The 23,209-nt window shown below is 36.1% G+C and overlaps 1 pseudogene; it reads right to left on the bottom strand.

The window, feature by feature from the left end:
- Positions 1 to 4,621: 4,621 nt before the first annotated feature.
- LOC123248118 overlaps positions 4,622 to 23,209 on the bottom strand; it is a 106,336-nt pseudogene continuing 87,748 nt past the window's right edge.

Below are 23,209 nucleotides of genomic sequence, written 5' to 3'. Positions count from 1 at the left end.
GGGTCTTTTTGAAACTTATCCATCGAACAGGGTGTCTCCCAAAATCCCATACAGTACTGATATAATTGTACCTATATAAATTGTAAACATGTAGTATAAATTAATATAATATCAAATTAATTACAACAGCTCCATCATGGGGCAAAATAACAAATGACAACAGGAATAACTAGTTAGTATTTATTTAGTATTATTGAAGGAATATAATTTGGAAGATAGGTGATTTCTAATTGTTGTAGAGGTATACTTAAAATGAGCAAAATATAATTCTCAGGTTCAGCTAGGTAGGTGGCTCAGTGGATTGAGAGCCAGGCCTAGAGATGGGAAGTCCTAAGTTGAAATCTGGCCTCAGACATTTCCTAGTTGTGTGACCCTGGGCAAGTCACTTGACCCCCATTGCTTAACCCTTACTACTCTTCTGCCTTGGAACCAAAGTGCAGTATTGATTCTAAGATGCAAGTTAAGGGTTTAAAAAAAAAATTCTCCAGGTTCCACCATAGTCAGGATCAATGTAAAGAACCCTTTGATTGCTAACTGAGCAAGCTTCTTAGTTCCATTTTATTTTCTGGGACATCTTGATGCCACAAGGTATGATTTGGATGAAATGCATTTAAAATATGCTTTTGTTTTGTTTTCTCTACACCCGGTAATAATGGAAATGAATGACTGAAAGTCAATAGCTTTGTCCCAGCCTTCCATAGAACAGATAATGTATATTATATAAGATAATGTGCTGTAATTATGCTTTAAGTCCATGTTTGTTAAAAAATACATATATATTCTGTAATTTGCACCAAATCTTTGATTTGTGCAACAATTGTGAATAATCTAACCAGAATCATAATATGCTATATCTTGAGAAACAAAATTTCTTTTTTAGACATTTATTAATATTTGTTTTTAACATGGTTACATGATTCATGCTCCTACTTTCCCCTTCACCCCCCGCACTCCCCCCACCCATGGTCGATGCACATTTCCACTGGTTTTATCATGTGTCCTTGATCAAGACCTATTTCCAAATTGTTGTTAGTTGCATTGGTGTGGTTGTTTTGAGTCTACATCCCCAATCACGTCCACCTCAACCCATGGGTTCAAGCAGTTGTTTTTCTTATATGTTTCCTCTTCTAGTCCTTCCTCTGAATGTGGGTAGTGTTCTTTTCCATAAATCTCTCAGAGCTGTCCTGTGTCATTGCATTGCTGCTGGTACAGAAGTCCATTACATTCGATTTTACCACAGTGTATCAGTCTCTGTGTACAATGTTCTTCTGGCTCTGCTCCTTTCGTTCTGCATCAGTTCCTGGAGATCTTTCCAGTTCACATGGAATTCCTCCAGTTCTTTATTCCTTTGAGCGTAATAGTATTCCATCACCAGCATATACCACAATTTGTTCAGCCATTCTCCAATTGAAGGGCATACCCTCCTTTTCAAGGAGAAACAAAATTTCTAAGCAAATGTACATTTTTAATTTTTTTTGGTTATTAAACATTTTTCCCTCTCCTATCTTCAATTTTCTGCATTGATAGGAAAGTAGAAAACAAGGTAGAGATATGGATTGAATACTCATAGTCATTTAATCTCTATTTCCCTCAGTTTCTTCAACTGTAAAATTGGTATACTAAGGCATCCAAAGATTGTTGTGAGTATTAAATGAGATAATATTTGTAAAGCACTTGGTAGAGTTCCTAGCACATAATAGGCACTATATAAATGCTAGCTATTATTGCTTATTTTACTACTAATACTAATCACTACTTAGGCAAGTTATTTGTATTATGATTTTATGTTGATGTGTCCTTATGGAGCAATTAACATTTCTCCAATTATTTAGATGATTTTTGTATTCTGTAAACAATGCTTGCAGTGGTATTAATATAGTTCTTATGTTCACCTTTGTAGGTAGACTTCCAAATATTTTATACATTTTGTAGTTAAATGGAATTGTTTCCACTTTATCCCTGAAAAAGCTAAACATCATTCTTTCAAATTTTTAAAAAAACTATGATGTAAAAGTTAAAATCCTATTCAGAGACATCATTGTTTTAATCAGATCATTTTTCTAATGAAGTAAATGCCTTCAATTTCAAACAATGATTTAAAAAAATTCTCCCAGTGCTTCTAGAGTTTTCTGTTTCTTGACTAAGATTTTATGTATGCTACTTAGAATGATTTATTGGTTCCTGCTAACAGTGCCTTTGACTTCTCCATCAGTTTTCAGAAGTAGTTAGTGATTATCAAATTTGACAAGTCTTCAGACACTCTCTGTCACATTATGTCAAAATTTCCCTATATAACAGCACAACTCTGCCATTAATGTCATGTTGACAAATAGAGACTATTGTGGATTGAGTAGATTGTGTACGTGCTGCCAGATACAAGAGTGATGTATACAGTTTTGAATTAAGGGGAGTTAAAGATTGGGATTGGGATTGCTATAGATAGTAGATCATCTTTTATGATTTTCTCTTTCCCAGCTGCTATAAGACCTGGGTTTTCTTCTGCCTTACCAAGCCAGAGTAAAACAAAATAGATCCTGGAATTGTAGAGGTGGTGATTCCCATGCCAACCTAATCAGAATAACTCAACACCAAGTTTATTGTATGTGAACTGCTGGAATAACTTTCATCATATCCACTGAGTTACTCTCTTGTTTCCATGGTAAATGTAATGGATAAAAGCTACAAACTAGTCTTTTAATTAGAAACAGAAAAACAGAACATACTGAATTGAACTTCCAGATTCCATACCCATCCTTAAAAGAGTGGAAGACTTAACTTTAACCTGAATTTCCTACCTTTTACACTCCTTTGCAATAGCTGGAACTGAGAATTGAATGGAATATAACTCTCTATACTACATATATCTATTGCTTTTGAATTTTAGCATATTTTGATCTAACATTTAAATTTTGTTTCTATTCATGATCAGTGGAGTTGTTTAAAGACTGAAATGACATCAAGAAATAGGAAGAGACATGGCCATAAAATGATACATCACCTTTGAGACTTTAAAAAAAAAACAAATCTGGAAGAGTTAGAGAGTGTTGGGTGATTAGCAATCACCTGTCTCATGTTCTAAGTTTCAACAGGCTAAAATTTTTTTTTACTCAAAATAGTCATTAAAAGGTGGGAAGAGTTAAAATATTGGGGGATAGGAGTTTGAACAAACGCCACTGAGCAGTTTATTAAAGGCAAAACACTTAGTTTATTTTTAGGAAATACGGATAGGAAATAGGAAGGAGGAAAGTGAAAGTAATCTTACAATAACTTGTAAGTATACCCCAGGTCCCAATCCTAACCCAATTTCTCTAAAAAACCCTAAATCTATCTGCCTCAGAGGGCAGTATCTTCTGCTAGGCCAAAGCCCTGATCTGCTCTCTATTCTGATTATCTAATAAGATAACTACTGTCTATCTACCTTATCTACCTAAGTTATTAGTAATCAACAAGGCTATTAAGGTCTTACTTTCAATTCTCTGTCTCCAACCAGAGAGAGTGTGCTAGCAGTACACCCTCTCTCCAGGAGACCCAGAGACAAAAAGCCCTTTGCAACTCTCTGCAACTGACTAACTCCCCTCGGACTCACTCTTCTGTCAGTAACTAAAAATCAGCACAGCAGGGGGTCTCTAACTGACAACCTGCTCCTTTTCCTCTTAAATATAAAAAAGGAGAAATTAATAAAAACTCTCTTAACAAAAGAAAGGTAAATGTTGTATTCTGCATCTATCCATTGAAAAGGAAGGTTTACAACAGATTAATTACTTACCTATGGATTTAGGGCTGATAGGTGACATAACTAGGGTGACACAAGTAGGCCTAGAGCTCAATTAATCTGCCATATTTTTCAGTATCATTGCCACTCTATCAGCTTTCTTGCTAAGTGAAGATATATAAAATTCTCTTCAATACAAACAAAAACATAAAAGAACAAACAAAAGGGTTCTGTACTATTGATGGTCAGGTCCACAAATTGTTAGAAACTTTATTTTTAAATTTAAGAGATATTTTATTTTATTAATTACATATAATAAAAAATTTCCAGATAGGTTTCCTGAAGTTGTATGATGTAAATTGTCTCCTTTCCTCCCCTCTGTCATCCTTCTTGGAGTTGGCAAGCAATTTGATCTGAGTTATGCTCGTATTATCATGCAAAAATAGGAAAAACACTGACATGAGAAAACAATATTTTTTCTATTATAGTATATTTTGTCCTGGATTTAAAGGAAAATGATAGTATTAGTACTTTTATATGTATTTCCATGAGCTAGCAAATTATCTCTTTTAATGCACTCCAGGATTTTATTGAATGCATCTTCAATTTAGTTAACACATTGTATGCTGGGGTTAAAACCTCCTCTAATAGTCCTAGGAATAATTAATTATTGAACTAACTTTACATATTTAAGAAGGCAGTGCCCCTTTCTAAACACTGCAATAGTTTCCACATTAAAAATAATACTTTTTTTTGGTATGGCAAAATTTATTGGTGCCTAGAAGGCAAGTCATGGATAAGATGGGAAGTTCTAGATGGAACTGTGGCAAGACAAATAATCCTAATGAAAGAGTGGAATCTTATGCTATATCCTTCATATTGATGGAGAGGGGAGGCAGGCTCTGTTTTTCAGTAGATCATTCCCTTTGTATGTCCCCTGGGCTTCTTGATCTTCTCAAAATTCTTCAGGATGATGTCATATAACACAGTATAAGTATTTTGGATCTCCATGACCATCAGTCTTGTCTCTCCATATTGGGCTTCATCCAGTTCATTAACCAGCTGTCAGTAGTCACCCACATGTGGCTGCTTTGCTGCTTTAGCCACTGCATCACCCCTTTCTGAGAAATACTTTGAGATCTGGGTGTGGAAGCCATCCAGCTTAGTTTGGAGTGCAGTCATCAGCTCAAATACCTTCTCCTGAACAGCTACTCCAAAGTTGTTTCCATCCTCAATTCAGGGAGCCTGAAGCTGCAGGCACATGGAGACCAGTTTGAGCTATTCCTTGACATCTTTGATTTCAGGCTTTATCTGTGCCAGAAGAGCCACAATCTTCTCATTGCAGCTTAAAGGCCCACAAGGAGGACCTTTATCTTCATTGTCTTTTTTTTTTCCATCCTTCTCCTTCTCCTCTTGCTTCCGATGTTCTTCCTTTTCTTTTTCTTTAGCTGGGCCAGGGACTGGGATATCCAGAGGGGCCTTTAAGAGACTGAAATCAGCCTCATTCAGAGATGGGTCCTTCAAGAAGTCATCCAGCTCTGAAATCTTCTTGGGGAAATAGCTTCTGAGTAGGATCTCCACCTGAGAGCATAACTCCTTTTGGAACAAATCGACCGTGGCTTGGGCTTCGGGTTTGACACTGAGGGTGGCCAAAGCATGGAGTGCTAAGGGGCCAGATGGAGCAGCGAGGCAGGAGTAAGGGGGAAGGGACAAAAAATAATACTTTAAAAAGATGAATAAAAATTCAGGGATAGCTTGTTAATTCTAAAGCACTTCAGTAGGAATTAAATTCTAAAAATGAATTAGAGAAAATGATTTATTAAGATTTATTAAGACTCTAAAATATTACATTTTGATTGTCAGAAAGAAAAAAAGATTTCTAGTTCACTTTTAGTTAGAATGCTCAGGTGTATTGAAAAGCTCTGGGAATGCTGCTGGATATACCATGAATCAATAATCAATTAACTAACAAGTATTTTAAATACCTACTAAGTGCTGAGCACTGTGATAGGAGATAAAGATATAAACAAAACTCTTTGCCCTTAAGAAATTTATATTCTAGGGGCAAGACATATATATATATATATATAAATATATAGAAAATAAGATATTTGAGTGAAAGGGTGTTCCTATTTTATAGATAGGGAGACTGAGGCTCAAAGAAAGGAAAAGACTTCCCCAAGTCCAAACAGTCATTGAGGAAAAAATATGAGATTCACTCAGTCCCTAAATCCAGGACTATTTCTACTTTACAAAGAAAAAGTATTGTTTTGTTTTTGTTTTTGTTTTTCAGTGCCTTATACCCTCCCCCTTTTTTTTCTTTCTACTTAGCTTCTGGTTACCTCTTACAGGATGTTACATTTTATTCTGAAGGTTCCCTGAAATTTTAATAGGATCCCTGATAGTCAAAGATGAAAAATTGGAGGTAGTCATTTGACTCTCTTGGAAAATCACNTATATATATATATATATATATATATATATATATATATATAAAATAAGATATTTGAGTGAAAGGGTGTTCCTATTTTATAGATAGGGAGACTGAGGCTCAAAGAAAGGAAAAGACTTCCCCAAGTCCAAACAGTCATTGAGGAAAAAATATGAGATTCACTCAGTCCCTAAATCCAGGACTATTTCTACTTTACAAAGAAAAAGTATTGTTTTGTTTTTGTTTTTGTTTTTCAGTGCCTTATACCCTCCCCCTTTTTTTTCTTTCTACTTAGCTTCTGGTTACCTCTTACAGGATGTTACATTTTATTCTGAAGGTTCCCTGAAATTTTAATAGGATCCCTGATAGTCAAAGATGAAAAATTGGAGGTAGTCATTTGACTCTCTTGGAAAATCACTCCCCAAAATCTTTGTGCTTCCTGTAATATGCTGAAATGAGTAGCCATATTTCTGGGGATGCAAGTTGGCAGTTGCCACTTTGGAACACAGAACCTGGCAGAGCACCCAGGCTGGATGCCAGGGTTCCAGTTAAGGACAAGGTATAAAAGGGGGTCCTCAAACCCCTGGGAGCTTCACTTCTTTGACTCATCTGGAGGGTTAGGGAGGAAAGGAGGGTTTTGGGCTGCAGGGTGATTTGGAAGTGAGTTTCTGTTAGGTAGGTAGGGACTAATTCCATTGATTGCCAGATATTCAATACTTCCTTGGCACAGACAACATACTTACATACCAATTAGTGAGAAACAGCTACAACCAAGAACTGCAGCAAATGACCCAGGGGTTGCCAGCCTTTGGGCTCAGCAACAAGCAACAGGATTGGGATTTGCCCTCAAGGCTTTCTCCTACTCTGCTCCTAGGGAATATCAAGCAGTGCTTCAAGTTTAATCAACACCAATGTTTTAGGCAAGATCTTAGGGTTTCCTTCTCCCACCTACTTACCCTTACCTTCCCTCTATTTAATTACAAATAAACCCTGGTTGCCCTTAAGCCTAAACAATCTGGGAGCCTTGCATACCTTACCATCAACCATCCAATTAATAGCAGCCAGATCCACATTACAACTTTAGTTGAGCAAACCTTTCCAAGTCAGTTTATTCATTTTCAATTTGAGGTTTTAGGAAGTTTCAATCTGCTTCCTGGAAACACTTCTAGCTGGATTGGTTCCAAGCCCTGGGCCTGTAGCAGAGAATCTTGGGCTTAAAGGAGGCCTGACCCTGCTGCTGTGGGAATGTTATCTAACTCACATACAGCTGTGGTTTGGGACTCCCTCCCATATTCCATCATCAGCATCTGCCTAGGCCCCTTCCTTGCTCCTAATAGTACCCACATTACATTCATAAATGGTTCTTGGGTTCTTCTGAGAATCCTTATAACTGATGGAACAGATCAGAGCTCAAAGCATCAGACGCATTTCTGGGTTTCTGTGTATTCAGCAGACTTTCAAATATCACAATCTACCTCATTTTCCTAACAGTATTATGGCACAGTAGAAGATCTAGAGGATATTGCAAAAATATAATTTAAGGCTTAAGTGTATGTCAATATAAATGTGAAGACCACTAATTCCACATGCTTTGTTACATAGTCCAATAGATTTGATTCTTATAATTTCCAGTTGTCATTTTATTCTGTAGTCTACAAACAAAACCTAGGGACCACCAGAACTCACTTTTTTTTAGGTTTTTGATGAAGTTTATTTAGCTGCTTGTATATTTTCTCCTTTTTTTGTATAGACAGTTTATTGTAAATGGTCAGGATTTGCTTTCACTAATTTTTCTCTTTTAATTGCCTGATTCCCTGGAGCCATAAAAATGCCATCAAATAAGAATGAAGATGAAATAGTTTGTACTAAAAAAGAAATAGTCAAAAATCTCATTATCCAAAATGTAATTCTGTCTTCTGACTCAGAGCTGTATGATTTAAATTTTTTTCTACTTGATTATTGTTTCTACATTCATGTTAGAATACTGATTTAAGTCCTTAGATTTAGTGTTGGATAGTAATTTATACTACAAGTTCAATTTTCATCTCACTCACAATTTAGATGGCCACCTGGAACAGAATAAGAAACATGTAATTCCTATAGCAGTTAAATGATTCCAGCCAAAATATTATATTTGGGATTTACACTTAAGTAAAACAGATTTTAAGACAAAGTAAAATTCATACTAGAGAAGATCATCTTAAATAATAAAAGATGGGAAACACATGTACTATTGAACTAACTTTATTTTGTTTTGTTTTAATTCAGAGTTGGTTAGAAATGGGTTATGGAAAGGGTGAGTGTGAACTAATATTCTCCCCTTTCATTCCCTATAGATTGTATGAAAAAAATTACAACTTTTATTTCTAGTCCCCTTTCTTTATGCAGATATCTTCTCAGAAGATAATACTGATATTTAATGGGTCTTAAATTATATTATAAAGCAACAATCATTAAATAAATCTCATACTGGCTAAGAACTACAATGGGGGACCAGTAGAATAGATTAGGCACTAAAAATAAAGTAGTAAATGACCATAATAAATTAGTTTTTGACAAACCCAAAGATTGAAACTTCTGGAAGAATTCAATAATTAATAAAAACTTCTTAGGAAGTTCATTTATGGTTTCTTCAAATTCTTTTTCTAAGATAAGTTTATTTAAGTATTCTTTTTCTCTTAATTTATATAATTTATATTTTTATTCCTTATATTTATCCATTTAAGTTAAATTATTAGATTTTTTGGTATATGACTGGATAAAAGAAGATTCTAATAATTTATTTAAATTATTTTCATTGGTGGTAAATTCACCCTTTCCATTTTTTGACACTTGTAATTGGTTTTCTTCTTTCTTTCTTTCTTTAATCAAATTAACCAATATTTTATCCAGTTTATTGATTTTCTCACAAAACTAGCTCCTCGTTTTATTTATTAGCTCTTTAGTTTTCTAACTTTCAATTGTACTCATCTCCAATTTTCAGGATTTTCAATTTGGTATTTAATTGTTATTTTTAATTTTTCTAGATCTTTTTGTGGTTTTTGTTTTAGTGTGCCTAATTCATTGATCTGTTCTTTTGCTATTTTATTGATATAACTGTTTAGAGATATGAATTTACCCTATATATTGCTTTGACTGTGTCCCATAAATTTTGCTATATCCCAAAAAGCATCTTGATGTGAGAAAGTCTTTTGTATTTGTCTTTGTATCATTTCTATCTTATACTATGACGCAATTTGGTAGACAGTGATTTTGTTGCATTAAATTTCTACATTCTGACCTCAAGCTCTACTTGAATGAATTAGAGCTCTTTATTTTAGTCATTAGAGGAAGTTTGGGCTGGTATTTTTCCCAAAATAGTGAAGATCCTAGTTTCTTAAGTTTTTGCCTTTTTCTATCTGTATTTAAAGTGTTTGTTGACTCCTCACTGACTCTTAGTATGCACTATTCCACATAAACAAGGAGTCTATATAGTTTTCCATATGTGCATATATATGTCACTCCCTGCTAATAACTTTCACTGGCTTTTAATTCAAAACATAATAAAATAAAACTTTGTATAATTAGTCAACAAATAAATATTTATTAAATACATAGTACATACCAGGCCCTGGGCTAAGAACAAATGATACAAAAAGACAAATGATAGTTCTTACCTTCAAGAAATTTAAAATCAAAAGAGGAGCTATAAAGCTCCCAAGAATCTAGTTAGAACCTATTTTACCAGCCTTATTTTTATACTAATGTCCTTCATGTATTCAGCATTGTAACAAAACTGAACTATTCCCTCATTGTTCTCTGACTGTGTATCAGTCTTTGCATCCACCGTCACTCCACATCTTTTGAAATTCAGCTCTTTCTTTTGGATAGAAGTAATCTTTCTTGTACTCTATTTCTTTTTTTTTAAATCCTTACCTTGCATCTTGGAGTTAATACTGTGTATTAGCTCCAAGCCAGAAGAATGGTAAGGGTGGGCAATGGGGGTCAAGTGACTTGTCCAGGGTCACACAGCTGGGAAGTGGCTGAGGCCGGGTTTGAACCTAGGACCTCCTGTCTCTAGGCCTGACTCTCAATCCACTGATCTACCCAGTTGCCCCCCGTGTATCCTATCTCTTAAAACATTGCCTGGATCTGCCCTTTAAGCATATTCTTAATAGAATTATACTCATATATGTACATGAGCCTTCTAATAAAATGAAAGCTCCTTGAAGTCAGGAATTATGCTGATTATTATCCTTATATCCCTAGAAAGTAATACAGTTGTTTGTTCTTGGTTTTTCTTCAGTCATTTCAGTCCTGACAGACTATATGTGACCTCATTTGGGGTTTACTTAGCAAAGATTCTCTAGTGAATTGCAACTTCCTTCTCCAGCTCATTTAACAGATGAGGAAACTGAGGAAAATAGTGTTAAGTCATTTGTTCATGGTCACACAGTTAATAAATTTGTGAGGCCAAATTTGAACACAGGAGCATGTCTTCCTGAATCTAGACTTTGTACTCTATCCACTGTTGCCCCAAGTTTGCCTATTGAGTCTGCTTAACAAATGTTACTTTAATTGAAAATTGTATAAAGCTCACATATCTATAGTGTTTTGAAGTTTAGGAAATCATTTCTTTTTTTATAATTCTAGTTACAGCTAGTTATAGTCCTAATGTTATTGATAAGGAAACACAAGAAACATGATAGCTAATCTCAGAAAGTGAAATTCAAATCCAATTTCTCTATTCTTTTAGAAAATGCATAAAAATATAACATCAAATCTTTGTATTCCCAGTGCCTAGCTCAGTTTTGAACATAGTATGTACTTTAAATATTTATCATAGTGTGACTAGGGTAAGGCTACCAGAGTTTTGTTCCAAGGGAGAAAATAATATAAAGTGCATCAACAGTAATCTCTCTGGACATGCTTTCTTCAACTAGTCCTCTACTAGGACTCCCTTCCCTCCTAAGTAGCATCCTTTTTCATATGGTTCCCTTTTCAAAAAGCCTTAAATTCTAAAGATGAACTTTTTCACTCTTTCACTTTCAGCAGAGGCATTTTCCCCTTCTCTTTTTCTTCTCTCCCCCCCAAATGGCAGCAATTCTTGGGTCATAGAAATTTCATATCCTTGGCTAACTTCTTTCAGCCTGGCTACCATTAGCTAGCATGAACCATTCAAAGCTAAGATGAAACTGTTCTAGTTAACACAGTGTAGACTAATAGAATAAAGTCTTGAAGGTCATTTGGTCTTTTACTGTCCTGCAGAGCCAGTCTGATTGTTTGCTAATTTAAAATTAATCTTAAACCAGCTCTCCCTTTTGTCCAGGGAAAGCACATTGCAGGAAGGGAGCATCATAACTAATTACTTCAAAATTATGTTTTCTGAGGAGTTCCATTACTGTACATTTCCTCACTGAGGTCCCAAGTGCTCTACTTACAGATTCGTGTGGATTCTTTTAATAAGGCTGAGTTTTTGCCCAGAGTTTATTCTCAACTCCACACAAATGCTTGAGGCAGAATTTTAGCATAATAAAGCTACAACTACACTGCAAATTTGTTGGCAAATATCCAGAAAGTTCCATTTCAAGAATCTTCCATAGGCACAAAACACTTCAAAGTTGTCAGAGATATTTTATGTTTTTTTTTTCTACTTGGGGGACATAACCAGGCTTCATCTAAGAATCTAGAATTAACTATAATGAGTTACCCGAATGAATATACTTTCACAGGCCAGGAACTGAGTGAAATAAGGATTAAAAATTAAGTCAAGTTATGCTTATTTTTTAAAAGATGCTGACCAAGGGATCTGGGCATATCCACAGACTACCTTGCTTTTTAAAAAATTATTTCTACTATTCCTATGGATCTTTTTAGTCTACAAAATGCTTCCCCTATATATCCCAATGGGCTTTGTAGCTCAAAACAATTATTTATAGTTTGGGGTAGAGGACACTGACTTAGTCAAGTTAAAAGACTTGGCTAAGTTCATACAAGAAGACAGATGTGGAATCTGAAGTATCCCAGGCCTCGGGATATCCAAATGGGAAACTCTTCTCACCTACTTGGGTCATGAATTCTTTATGAAGGCAGTTTAGTTCATTTTAATGTAACCTGAGCTTCTCTGATCATGCTTAGTTCTAACATAGAGATGCTTTTGAAAGGCCTTTAGAACATGTCCCATTTGCAATGTACATGAAGCTCCTGTGTCCCCTGCCACGTAGATAAGGACAACCTCCTTTGTTTGGTTGCCTACATCTTTAAAACTGGAGAAGCAGAGCCATTTGCTCTTTTCTCCTCAATCTTTCTGCTGTGTTCCTCTAGTCTACTGCACCTAGGATGGATGCTATGAAATGAACCAGAGAAAGGAGGAAGGAATTCATTTCCCCTACTCCTTTTTTGACCCGGATTCTTAGAAGTGACTTTGGTAATATTCATTTTTGTTCTCAGTTTCAGATGCTGGAGGTGATTTGAGAGTTCAGATCATGGTGAACTGGATAGCACACAGCATGATACATCCACACAGCCCAACACTGAAGCTTTGAGAAACTAGGGTCCCTGAAGGAAGGAAAGGGTTTGGATGTGGCAATGGGACTATGCTCTATTTGAAATAAACTGAAGCATAAACCTAATCCTTTTCTCCTCTGAAAAGATCCTTTTTATGAGGCAGAGAGCCAGGGGAGAGAGATTATGCCTTCCACATGTAAGGGGAATGGATTTGTTTATTTGTGATTATGCACCCTAAAATTGAGGAAACACCATTAATGAATGCTAGAGTTATTTTCAGAGAGCCTCCATACTCTCAAATCCCCTTAGAAGGTCTAGAGAACCTTTGGTAAGATTAGAAATGTAATGTACAATTCTTTAGGTGGTAGAAGTCAGGGGACTCAGTTGTGATAGGAGCAAAGAATTTATTATGCTCTTTACAAGAATTTCCAAGGAGACAAAGATTAATAAAAGAATGCCTCCTTATGTCAAGGATCTTACAATCTACTGCTAGGACATGGAGGGGAGGGTAGAGTGGAAAGCACAATTATTGGCACCTAGTAGGTACTTGTTGACTTGCTTGGTGACATGACTATACTTGTTTTATCTTTAAAACTTAGTTTATGTACGGACCAGAGAAAGTCACATATTCTCTCTCGATCCCTCAATTTTAAAACAAGGGAGTTGGACTTGATGATGTCTAATGTACTTTCTAGCATCTGTCTCTTTCCCTATATTGCCACTACCACCTTAGTTCAGACCATCATAGCCTTAATCTACACTGACTCTAGTCTTTCTCTTCTTCAGTCTAGCCCTCATATGACCACCAAAATTACGTTCTAAAAATATAAGCCTGACCATGTCATTCCCTTGTTCAATAAATCCTAGTAATTCATTATTACTTCTAGGAACATTATTACTTTTAGGAAGTAAGGAGGCATTATTTTATTAATCTTTGTTTCCCTGGAAATTCTTCTAAAGTATAATGCATAATAAATTCTTTGCTTATGTTACAACTGAGAATCTGAACTTCTACCACCTAAAGAACATGTGCATTATATTTCTAATCTTACCAAAGGTTCTCTAGTCCCCCTAAGGGGTTTTGATTTATTTGGAATTGCCTGAATAACAAAATTTCTTCTGCATCATTCTCTTTCATGTACTGTAAAGTTCACCAAAATAACTGATTCTTTCTTCCTCATATAGGATATTTTCTTTCTATCTCCATGCCTTGGTTCCATTTCTAGAATGTGTTTTCTCATAAATTTTGTCTCATGCAGTTAAATTCCCATTTTTTCCCTTCAAAGTTCAGCTCAAGACCTAATTTCAACATCATCTTTCCTGATGCTCCCACCAGTTCTTCATACCAATCAAATACATGGCATTTGTTTTTTGTGTAGTTTGCATATACTTATATACGTACATGTTATTAGTGATTCCCAAAGTGGGTGCCACTGCCCCCTTGTGGGTGCTGCAGTGATCCAGGGGGGCAGTGATGGCCACAAGTGCATTTGGGGGCTGTGAATAACTGTAAGGGGTGATGACAGTATGTGACAGGGGGCGCTAAGTAATATTTTTTCTGGAAAGGAGGCAGCAGGCCAAAAAAGTTTGGGAACCACTGTTTTAGATCGAAGGGCAGGGACAAATTTAAGTTTGTAATCTCCCTCCCCCCATTCTGTGACATCAGAGTGCCTTTCATATAGTGGGTACTTAATAAATGCATAGAGATTTGATTTATGGTTTATATAGAACAATTCAGGGATCACTGGCCATGAAGGTAGTTTGAGAGTTTTTTCATTTTTTAAATTAATTTATTTTAAAATTTGATTAAACTATTTAAGAAAAACAAAAGTCATCTTCCTGCTGACTCCCAAGGGAGATTTAACTCAAATCATAGGCAGAAAAGAGATAGTAGAAATTATCTTCATAGAAGACAATGAAAAAGAGAAGTAAAAGAATGGGAAGAGGCTATAAAGGGGAGAAAAAGCTAAGCATAAGTCTATTTCTCCTTGTAAGCATTTGTGTGACCTCCTATGCCTTTGGAGTTGTTTTTTTTTTTTCATTCTTGAAGACTAATCTCATTAACCTTGCTCTCATTGGGGTGTCCTCAGCAAATTATATCCAGGGTAATGTTTTGCTTTCTTCCCCAGCAGGCCAGCCATTCTTTTTAGTGCTACTGAGTTTATGAGTATTGCATCTCATAATTGGAAGATCCTATCCAGGCAAGCTGCATATGGAGCTGTTCTTTCTTGATGACAATTTGAGAATAGCCCAATCTCATTGAGACTTTCAAAGATAATCTAAGTAGCATTATTAAGCTTGGAGCTGAGGGATCTTTAGGATTTCCGTCAGCAAGCTGTATTTTCTAAGGGAGGCTAAACAGTAAGCAAAGATCCAGACATGATATCCAGAAACCTGCATTGGAAAACTTGGTTCTGGCAGAGGAATGGAGCTTGGTAGAACTTATATCTCAATTCAGCTCTACCCACATAATCAAAAAAAAAATTGTCAAGAGCCTTGACTTTAGTTTTGCTTTTGAAAAGATTAGCATAAACAGCAATAATGTATGATGATCAACTGTTACTAATTAACTATTATCAACAATGCAAGGATCCAGTATATCTCCAAGGGATGCATGAAAAAGGATATCCATTGTCTTAGAAGGAATTACTAAAGCCTGAAGGCAAAGGGAAGCCTTAATATCTTCCATGAATTTTTCACATGTGTAAGTGATGTGTCTTCTTTCACAGCATGATGAACATGAAAATATGTATTGTATGATAATACATGCACAATCTGCATCATATTTGTTGTACACTATCTTCAGTGCATGGGAGGGTTGGGAGGGAGGGAGAGAACATAGATTGACAAATGTCAGAAAGCAATTATAAAAAATGATATTGGCAGGGAAGCTTGGTAGTTCAAGTGGATAGAGCCTAGAAACATGAGGTCTTGGTTCTAATTTGACCTCAGACATTTCCTCATTGTATGGCACTGGGCAAGTTACTTAACCCCAATTGTCTAACCTTTACCACTTTCTGCCTTGGAACTGAAAATATATAGCTTTCTAAGACAGAAGGTAAATTATTTTTTCTAATTATAATGACATGTAAATATATGTATATATATAATATCTTAAAAAAAAGAAAATTTTGACATGATAGCTCAAACACAAGTATTTCAGTAAATATTTCTTGAATTTATTAACTACATTTCTTGGACAGTAGTAGGTTTTAGAAATATAAATGTTAAAAATTGTTGCCAAAGAGCTTAAAATCTGCTGAGTAGGTTAATGACAAAATATAGCATGTATTTTATACATCTTTCCTGTCTCCCAACTGTTTTCCATTTTCCTTCCTGAGTCTATATTTGGTTTTTCTTCTTCCATGGAGTAGTTGACTGATTGGTCATTCTAATAACTTGATAGTCTAATGTAGATTCTTTTACTAATTCCTCAAGGACAGATATTACTCCTAAATATCTTCCTTACAGGAATCCATTAAAAACAATTAAATAAATCCAACAAATTAGCATAGAAGGGAAAGTTAGGGAAATTTGGTTTTTTAGGGGTGGGGTATTAGTTAGGAATAGAAAACAATGATGATATTAGATAAGTTTTTTTTTTTTCAGAGTGACTTTTGGAAAGTCATACAACAAGAAAAATCGGAAATTGTAGGGGCAGAATAGGTTAAGAAGAGCTTAGAATGTTGTGAAGCTGAACTTCAGTGACACTGATTGACAGTTGGAGTAAAGGAAGGCATCATGGGAAGGAAGTACCAGGATTGAGGAGCTTTTCGTTGGGAGATCTGGGGGTGAGAGGACAGATAGCTCTCCCGGTGACCAATCAAGAGACAGACCAAAGGGTTTCTTTGGACAACCATACCCTAAAGCCTGGTGTGTTCCTGTCAGCTTCTACTATCAACCTAAGGGAATTAAGGTCTCTTTATTCCTGAGGAGTCTAAGGACACTGGGACCCTCAAAGCTGACCTCAAAGACTCTTGACCCATACCTGCTGTAATGGGTAAAAAGAGGTTTTGATTGGTAAATATTAAAAGGTTTGGTTGCCAGGGGATTGAACAATTATCAACCACAAATTAAAAAATAACCTCAAGTTAAAATGCATTTTATGGAAAATTTATTTACAAATAAGAAGAGGAAGAAGAACTAAGGAAATAAGAGAGAGGATAAGATGGGATAAGTAATCTAACACAGTAGTTAATTTTCCCCAATCCCCTGGTTTAATCCAGGTAGGCCTAATTAGCCCTCAGCCAAGGGAAATTCGGCCTTGATCCCAAGGCAGGAAACTCAAAGGGCCAGAGGCCTGGAGGGCCGAAGCACCCAGAGGCAAATGAACTAAAAGCTTAAGTTACAGAGTCTCTTTGAAAGGGAAGTTACTTAAGAGAAGTTCAGGAAGATTCAGTCTTTACACTCACCATATGGAATTCCAAAGGAAAGATCTAAGAACAGTCTCACCAGCTTCAGAGCTCCTTCAAGTCCCAATCATCAACCAGAAGAACTCTTTCAGATCCCATTCACAAACCAGAAGCCATCTTTCAGGTCCCATTCATGAAACAGAAGAGAAAGCCTAGCTGAATGAGGTCTCTTTTTAAAGAAGTCTCTTTTGTGTCACTTCCAGTGGCCTCCTCTTAGTTTACATGTCCAATAACAACAGATGCTTTTCTTAGGACTGCCCATGAGGCAGTCAGTAAATTCTGATGTGTCACTCATTCTAACACACATGGGTTACAGACCACCCAAGTTGTGGGTTAAATGGAGATGTTTTCACCTTTGGTGATTAAATCTAAAGATGGGCAAGGTAGATTTAATCTCATCATCACAATCCCCTCTGTGATCATTTGGGAGACTCATCTCCTCGATTGATCATATGATGTAATGATCTTGTGCCCCGAAAAATTTAACTACAATAGTTAGAGATAAGAGGTAAGTATAAGAGATAGAAAGAGAGGGAGAGCATTGACAAAAGGCCAATTAGGGGGCAATCCCCTTTGGCATAAGAGTTTACAATTCAAAATAATTATGTTGAATCCCCTTAAATTCAATCAGTTGCATTCCAAAGTTCATTCTGGATCATCTTGATTTAGTGTAGGTTTCTGCAGGCAAATTGTCCATTTTCTGGTTTCAAAGCTTTAACAGACTTCTTTTTCAAAAAATTTTTCTCAAACAAAATTTTAAATCTTGGATTTTTATAAAAATATAATCCCCCCTGAAGAGGGCATTGACCAACACTCAGATCGTCTCAGAATACATCATTGAATTATGGGGTATATGAGTCAATTATCAAAAGAAAAAACAAAAAATATAAGAAAATTAAATTTTGGGAGAAATAAAAGTTCAAAATAAGAATCAAAATATCAAAAACTATGTGTGTAAAATTTTCTGATTAAACAAGAATAAATTCATAACAGGTCCTTGTATTAGGGTCTAATTAAAGTAAATTCTGTCCCATAAATCTGTAGGACAAAATGCAGTAATATTGCACTTACTCATTGGCAGCCAAGACTACAGCAAGTTGCCATATCATAAGAGAAAAAAGGACTAGATTTTTATGTAAAAGGGAAGTGTTGTTCCCAGATGTGATTTACCTTCATTCTCAGGGATAGGGGAGCCACAGTGATGGCCAACCTTTGGTACTTGACTAGCAGTGTGGTGTGAAGTGTCCTATGACTTTCATATGTCAAGCTGTGCAACTTCAAGTCTCACACAAGGTTCAAGTCCTTTAGTACTGGCATAAAAGTTCAACAATCCTACTTGGATTGGTATTGTCTTTTTTTTTTTTGCCTTGTGCTCCATGGCACTGTGCAGTTTTTCATCAATCCCAATGGGTTTGATTGGTCTCCATGACCTTGTTTGTGCTTCTTGCACTGTATGGTGGCTCTGTTATTCCCTTCTTCTGAAATCAGACAGAACCATTAATCATAATCTTATAATATTTAACAATTGTTATGTTGATAATAACAGAGATGTTGGGAAGCTAAAGAATTGACCTGAAGCTAGAGATCTGTAGGACTCACTCCTCCCCCACACACAGGCTAGAGTGAGTAGGGAGGTGTAGTTACTCGTTACTCAAACCCCTCCCACTAAGCAGGTGGAAGTCAATTGTTAATGGAGGCAGGACTGGTGTTGTTCTGGCAAGGCTCACCAAGGCAGATCTCTAATGATATTCACTTTTTCAACTTATATCCCCCACAGGTTCAACTGGGGGACAATAGGAGAAGCTAGATATCTTGTTGTTATCTGAGATAGATGAAGATCTGACTTCTTTGGCTGGCAACTGAAAGGAACCAAGCTTTATGGTAGCTGTGATTATGCCCAAATAATACCCAGGAACAGCTACTAAAAGATGAAGTTTTGTATTGATAAGAGAAGGAAGGGAAGGCAGGGAAGGGTTATCAAGGATTTGGATAAGGTCTGGGAAGCCCTGAACTGTTAGGTAGAAACTGCCCCTCCCTCCCCCAGGAGGGAGTGGCAGACCTTTAGCTAGCTTGTCCTCAAGCCTGTAATTATCACTCCCAATATCTAAAATAACTAAATAACTATTATGTTGTTCCTAGAAAGGTCTAATCCCACTAGACAAGCAAACTCCTGAGGAGAAACCAAATTGGCTTTGGCCACTATGGCCACAAAGGCAATCCCCACACCAGGAACAGCAAGCAAAGTGTCCTGTTCACCTCGATCCCAAGGAATCTACTGTTTAACTCCTTTACAACTGTCCCCTCACCCAGAGTTCTCCAGGGGGCGTCCCCTGGAATTCTGAGTGAGGCTTGACCCTGTATCTTGCAGGAATTCCACCCTGCCACTTTCTATGTTACACAATAAATGACAGGTTACCATATTCTAGGGCATTGTGGGTATGCATTAATATTATAGCAAATATATTTAAGCATATTACTGCAGAATCAAAAATAATATTGATTATATGTACTTTAAGTATAAGAAATTTTAAGAAAAGGAAAAAATAAAATATTCTATTAGAAAAGTAAAAGTCGATAGCAAAATAAAAATTCAGGAATTCAATGTGCTCCCCAAAATGGTGTCCACTTTTCTATGGAATATTATCTCTCTTTTTTTTTAACCCTTAACTTCTGTGTACTGGCTCCTAGGTGGAAGAGTGGTAAGGGTGGGCAATGGGGGTCAAGTGACTTGACCAGGGTCACATAGATGGGAACTGTCTGAGGCTGGATTTTAACCTAGGACCTCCCATCTCTAGGCCTGACTCTAAATCCCCTGAGCTACCCAGCTGCCTCTGGACTATTATCTCTAATGCTTATAATAGGATACAGTCAATCAGTTTCAATAGAAGGTCCTCTTTTTACATGTGAGCAATGAATCCCAGTGTCCTTTTCTCCAATTTTTATAGCTGTTGGAGTGGTTAACAATACTTGAAATAGACCTTTTCAAGAAGGCTGAGTTGCTCAAGTGCACTGGAAATTCTTTATATATACCTTGTCTCCTGGGTTCAGGTCATGAAGTGAAAAATCTATTGGTCCTGCTTGTACTACAATTCTGGATTCATGGAGTTCACACAGTTTGTGGTATAATTCCTGTATATAGGAAACAATAGATGTATCTCCTCCTAATAGTGATGTATCTCCTCTTTTCAGGAGAAAAAGGCTTATCCTATAGAGGGGGATGTCCAAAAAGCATCTCATTTGGTGAGATGTGTAAATTTCCTCTGGGCCTGCTTCTAAGATAAAATAGAACCAGAGGAAGAATTTTAGGCCATTTTAAATGTGTCTTGGAATATAATTTGCCAGTCATAGTTTTAAGTTCTCTGTTCATCCTTTCAACTTGGCCTGAGCTCTGGGTGTGATATGGTACATGGAATTTGGGAGTTATCCTCAAACAAGAATATATTTTAGATAAGACTGAATCAGTAAAATGACTTCCCCATCTGAATCAATATATATGGGCAGGACAAAAGGAGGAACAATTTCTTTTAAAAGTGCCTTGGGGTTTTTTCCTGGTTAAGATGGTGGCAGAGTAAAAAGCAGCTCTTAAGCTCTCCTGACCAAAAACACACAAGACTCCTCAAGGGGACATAAAAACAAATCCAGACGAACGGAGGAACCCCACAACAGTGTGCAGTGTGGAAGGTACATGGAATCGGGGCATTTCCATGCTATGAAGGTGTGAAACAGCTCTCACTAAATTGCGGGCTGAGCAACCACCCCACCCACACCCCCTCCACACACACCACATATAACGCCAAAGCCAGCTAAAAATAAATAGAGCAAGTTTGGGGCACCCATCGAGTCACTGGCAGCTCCGGAGCCTGTTCCTGAGAGCAGCAAGATTTAGGACCCCAAAAAGCTAAAGAACACACACGAACTTTGAGCATGCTCATAAAACAGAAGCAAATAGCAGAGTGGATTAGAAACCAAAATCCTACCATATGTTGTCTACAAGAAACACATATGAGACGGGTAGACATACACAAGTTTAAGGTTCAGGGCTTGAGCAAAATCTTTCGGGCATCAAATGAGAAAAAGAAGGCAGGAGTGGCTATTATGATTTCTGACAAAGCCAAAGTAAAAATAGATATGATTTAAAAAGACAGGGAAGGTCATTACATCCTGATTAAAGGCAGTATAAACAATGAGGAAATAACACTGCTCAATATGTATGCACCAAGTGGCATAGCACCCAAATTCATAAAGGAGAAACTGGCAGAGCTCAAGAAGGAAATAGATAGTAAAACCATACTAGTGGGAGATCTAAATATTCCTCTTTCAGATCTAGATAAATCAAACCAAAAAATAAATAAGAAAGAGGTAAGAGAGGTGAATGAAGTCCTAGAAAAATTAGATTTAATTGATATGTGGAGAAAAATAAATAGGGACAAAAAGGAATACACCTTCTTTTCAGCTGCACATGGCACATTCACAAAGATTGACCATGTTATAGGGCACAGAATCATTGCAAACAAATGCAAAAGAGCAGAAATAATAAATGTAACCTTCTCAGATCATAATGCAATAAAAATAATAATTAGTAAGGGCACTTGGACAGGAAAATCAAAAACTAATTGGAAATTAAATAATATGATTCTTCAAAACCAATTTGTCAAAGAAGGAATCATAGAAACAATCAACAATTTCATTGAAGAAAATGACAATGATGAGACATCCTACCAAAATCTGTGGGATGCAACCAACGTAGTACTCGGGGGAAATTTATATCCTTGAGTGCATATATTAACAAATTAAGGAGGGCAGAGATTAATGAATTGAGCATGCAACTCAAAAAAATTAGAAAGCGAGCAAATTAAAAATCCCCAAATGAAAACTAAATTAGAAATACTAAAAATCAAGGGAGAAATTAATAAAATCGAAAGTAAAAGAACTATTGAATTAATAAATAAGACTAGAACCTGGTACTTTGAAAAAACAGATAAAATAGACAAAGTACTGGTCAATCTAATAAAAAAGGGAAAAAAGAAAACTAAGTTGACAGTATCAAAGATGAAAAGGGAGACCTCACCTCTAATGAAGGGGAAATTAAGGCAATCATTAAAAACTATTTTGCCTAATTATATGGCAATAAATATAACAATTTAGGAGATATGGATGAATATTTACAAAAATATAAACTGCCTAGATTAACAGCAGAAGAAATAGAATACCTAAATAATCCTATATCAGAAAAAGAAATTGAACAAGCCATCAAAGAACTCCCTAAGAAAAAATCGCCAGGGCCTGATGGATTCACAAGTGAATTCTATCAGACATTCAAAGAGCAACTAATCCCAATACTATACAAATTATTTGATATGATAAGCAAAGAAGGAATCCTACCAAATTCCTTTTATGACATAAATATGGTAGATTCCAAAGCCAGGTAGATCAAAAACAGAGAAAGAAAACTACAGACCAACCTCCCTAATAAGCATAGATGCAAAAATCTTAAATAGAATATTAGCAAAGAGACTCCAGCAAGTAATTAAGAAGATCATCCACCATGATCAGGTGGGACGTATACCAGGAATGCAAGGTTGGTTCAACATTAGGAAAACCATCCACATAATTGACCATATCAACAGTCTAACAAACAAAAATCACATGATCATCTCAATAGATGCTGAAAAAGCCTTTGACAAAATCCAGCATCCATTCCTATTGAAAATACTGAAAAGTATAGGAATAGAAGGACCTTTCCTAAAAATAATAAACAGTATATACCTTAAACCATCAACAAACATCATATGCAATGGAGATGAATTAGAAGCCTTCCCAATTAGATCAGGAGTAAAACAAGGATGCCCATTATCACCTCTATTATTCAACATAGTACTAGAAACACTAGCAGTTGCAATTAGAGAAGAAAAAGAAATTGAAGGTATCAAAATAGGCAAGGAGGAGACTAAGCTATCACTCTTTGCAGATGATATGATGGTCTACTTAAAAAATCCTAGAGAATCAACTAAGAAGCTTGTAGAAATAATCAACAACTTTAGCAAAGTTGCAGGATACAAAATAAATGCACATAAATCATCAGCATTTCTATACATTTCCAACACACTAGAGCAGCAAGAAGTAGAAAGAGAAACACCATTTAAAATCACCCTAGACAATATAAAATAC

Source organism: Gracilinanus agilis, chromosome 1 (assembly GCF_016433145.1).
Source record: "Gracilinanus agilis isolate LMUSP501 chromosome 1, AgileGrace, whole genome shotgun sequence".
Taxonomy (NCBI): domain Eukaryota; kingdom Metazoa; phylum Chordata; class Mammalia; order Didelphimorphia; family Didelphidae; genus Gracilinanus; species Gracilinanus agilis.
This window is presented reverse-complemented; position numbering and strand designations above follow the sequence as displayed.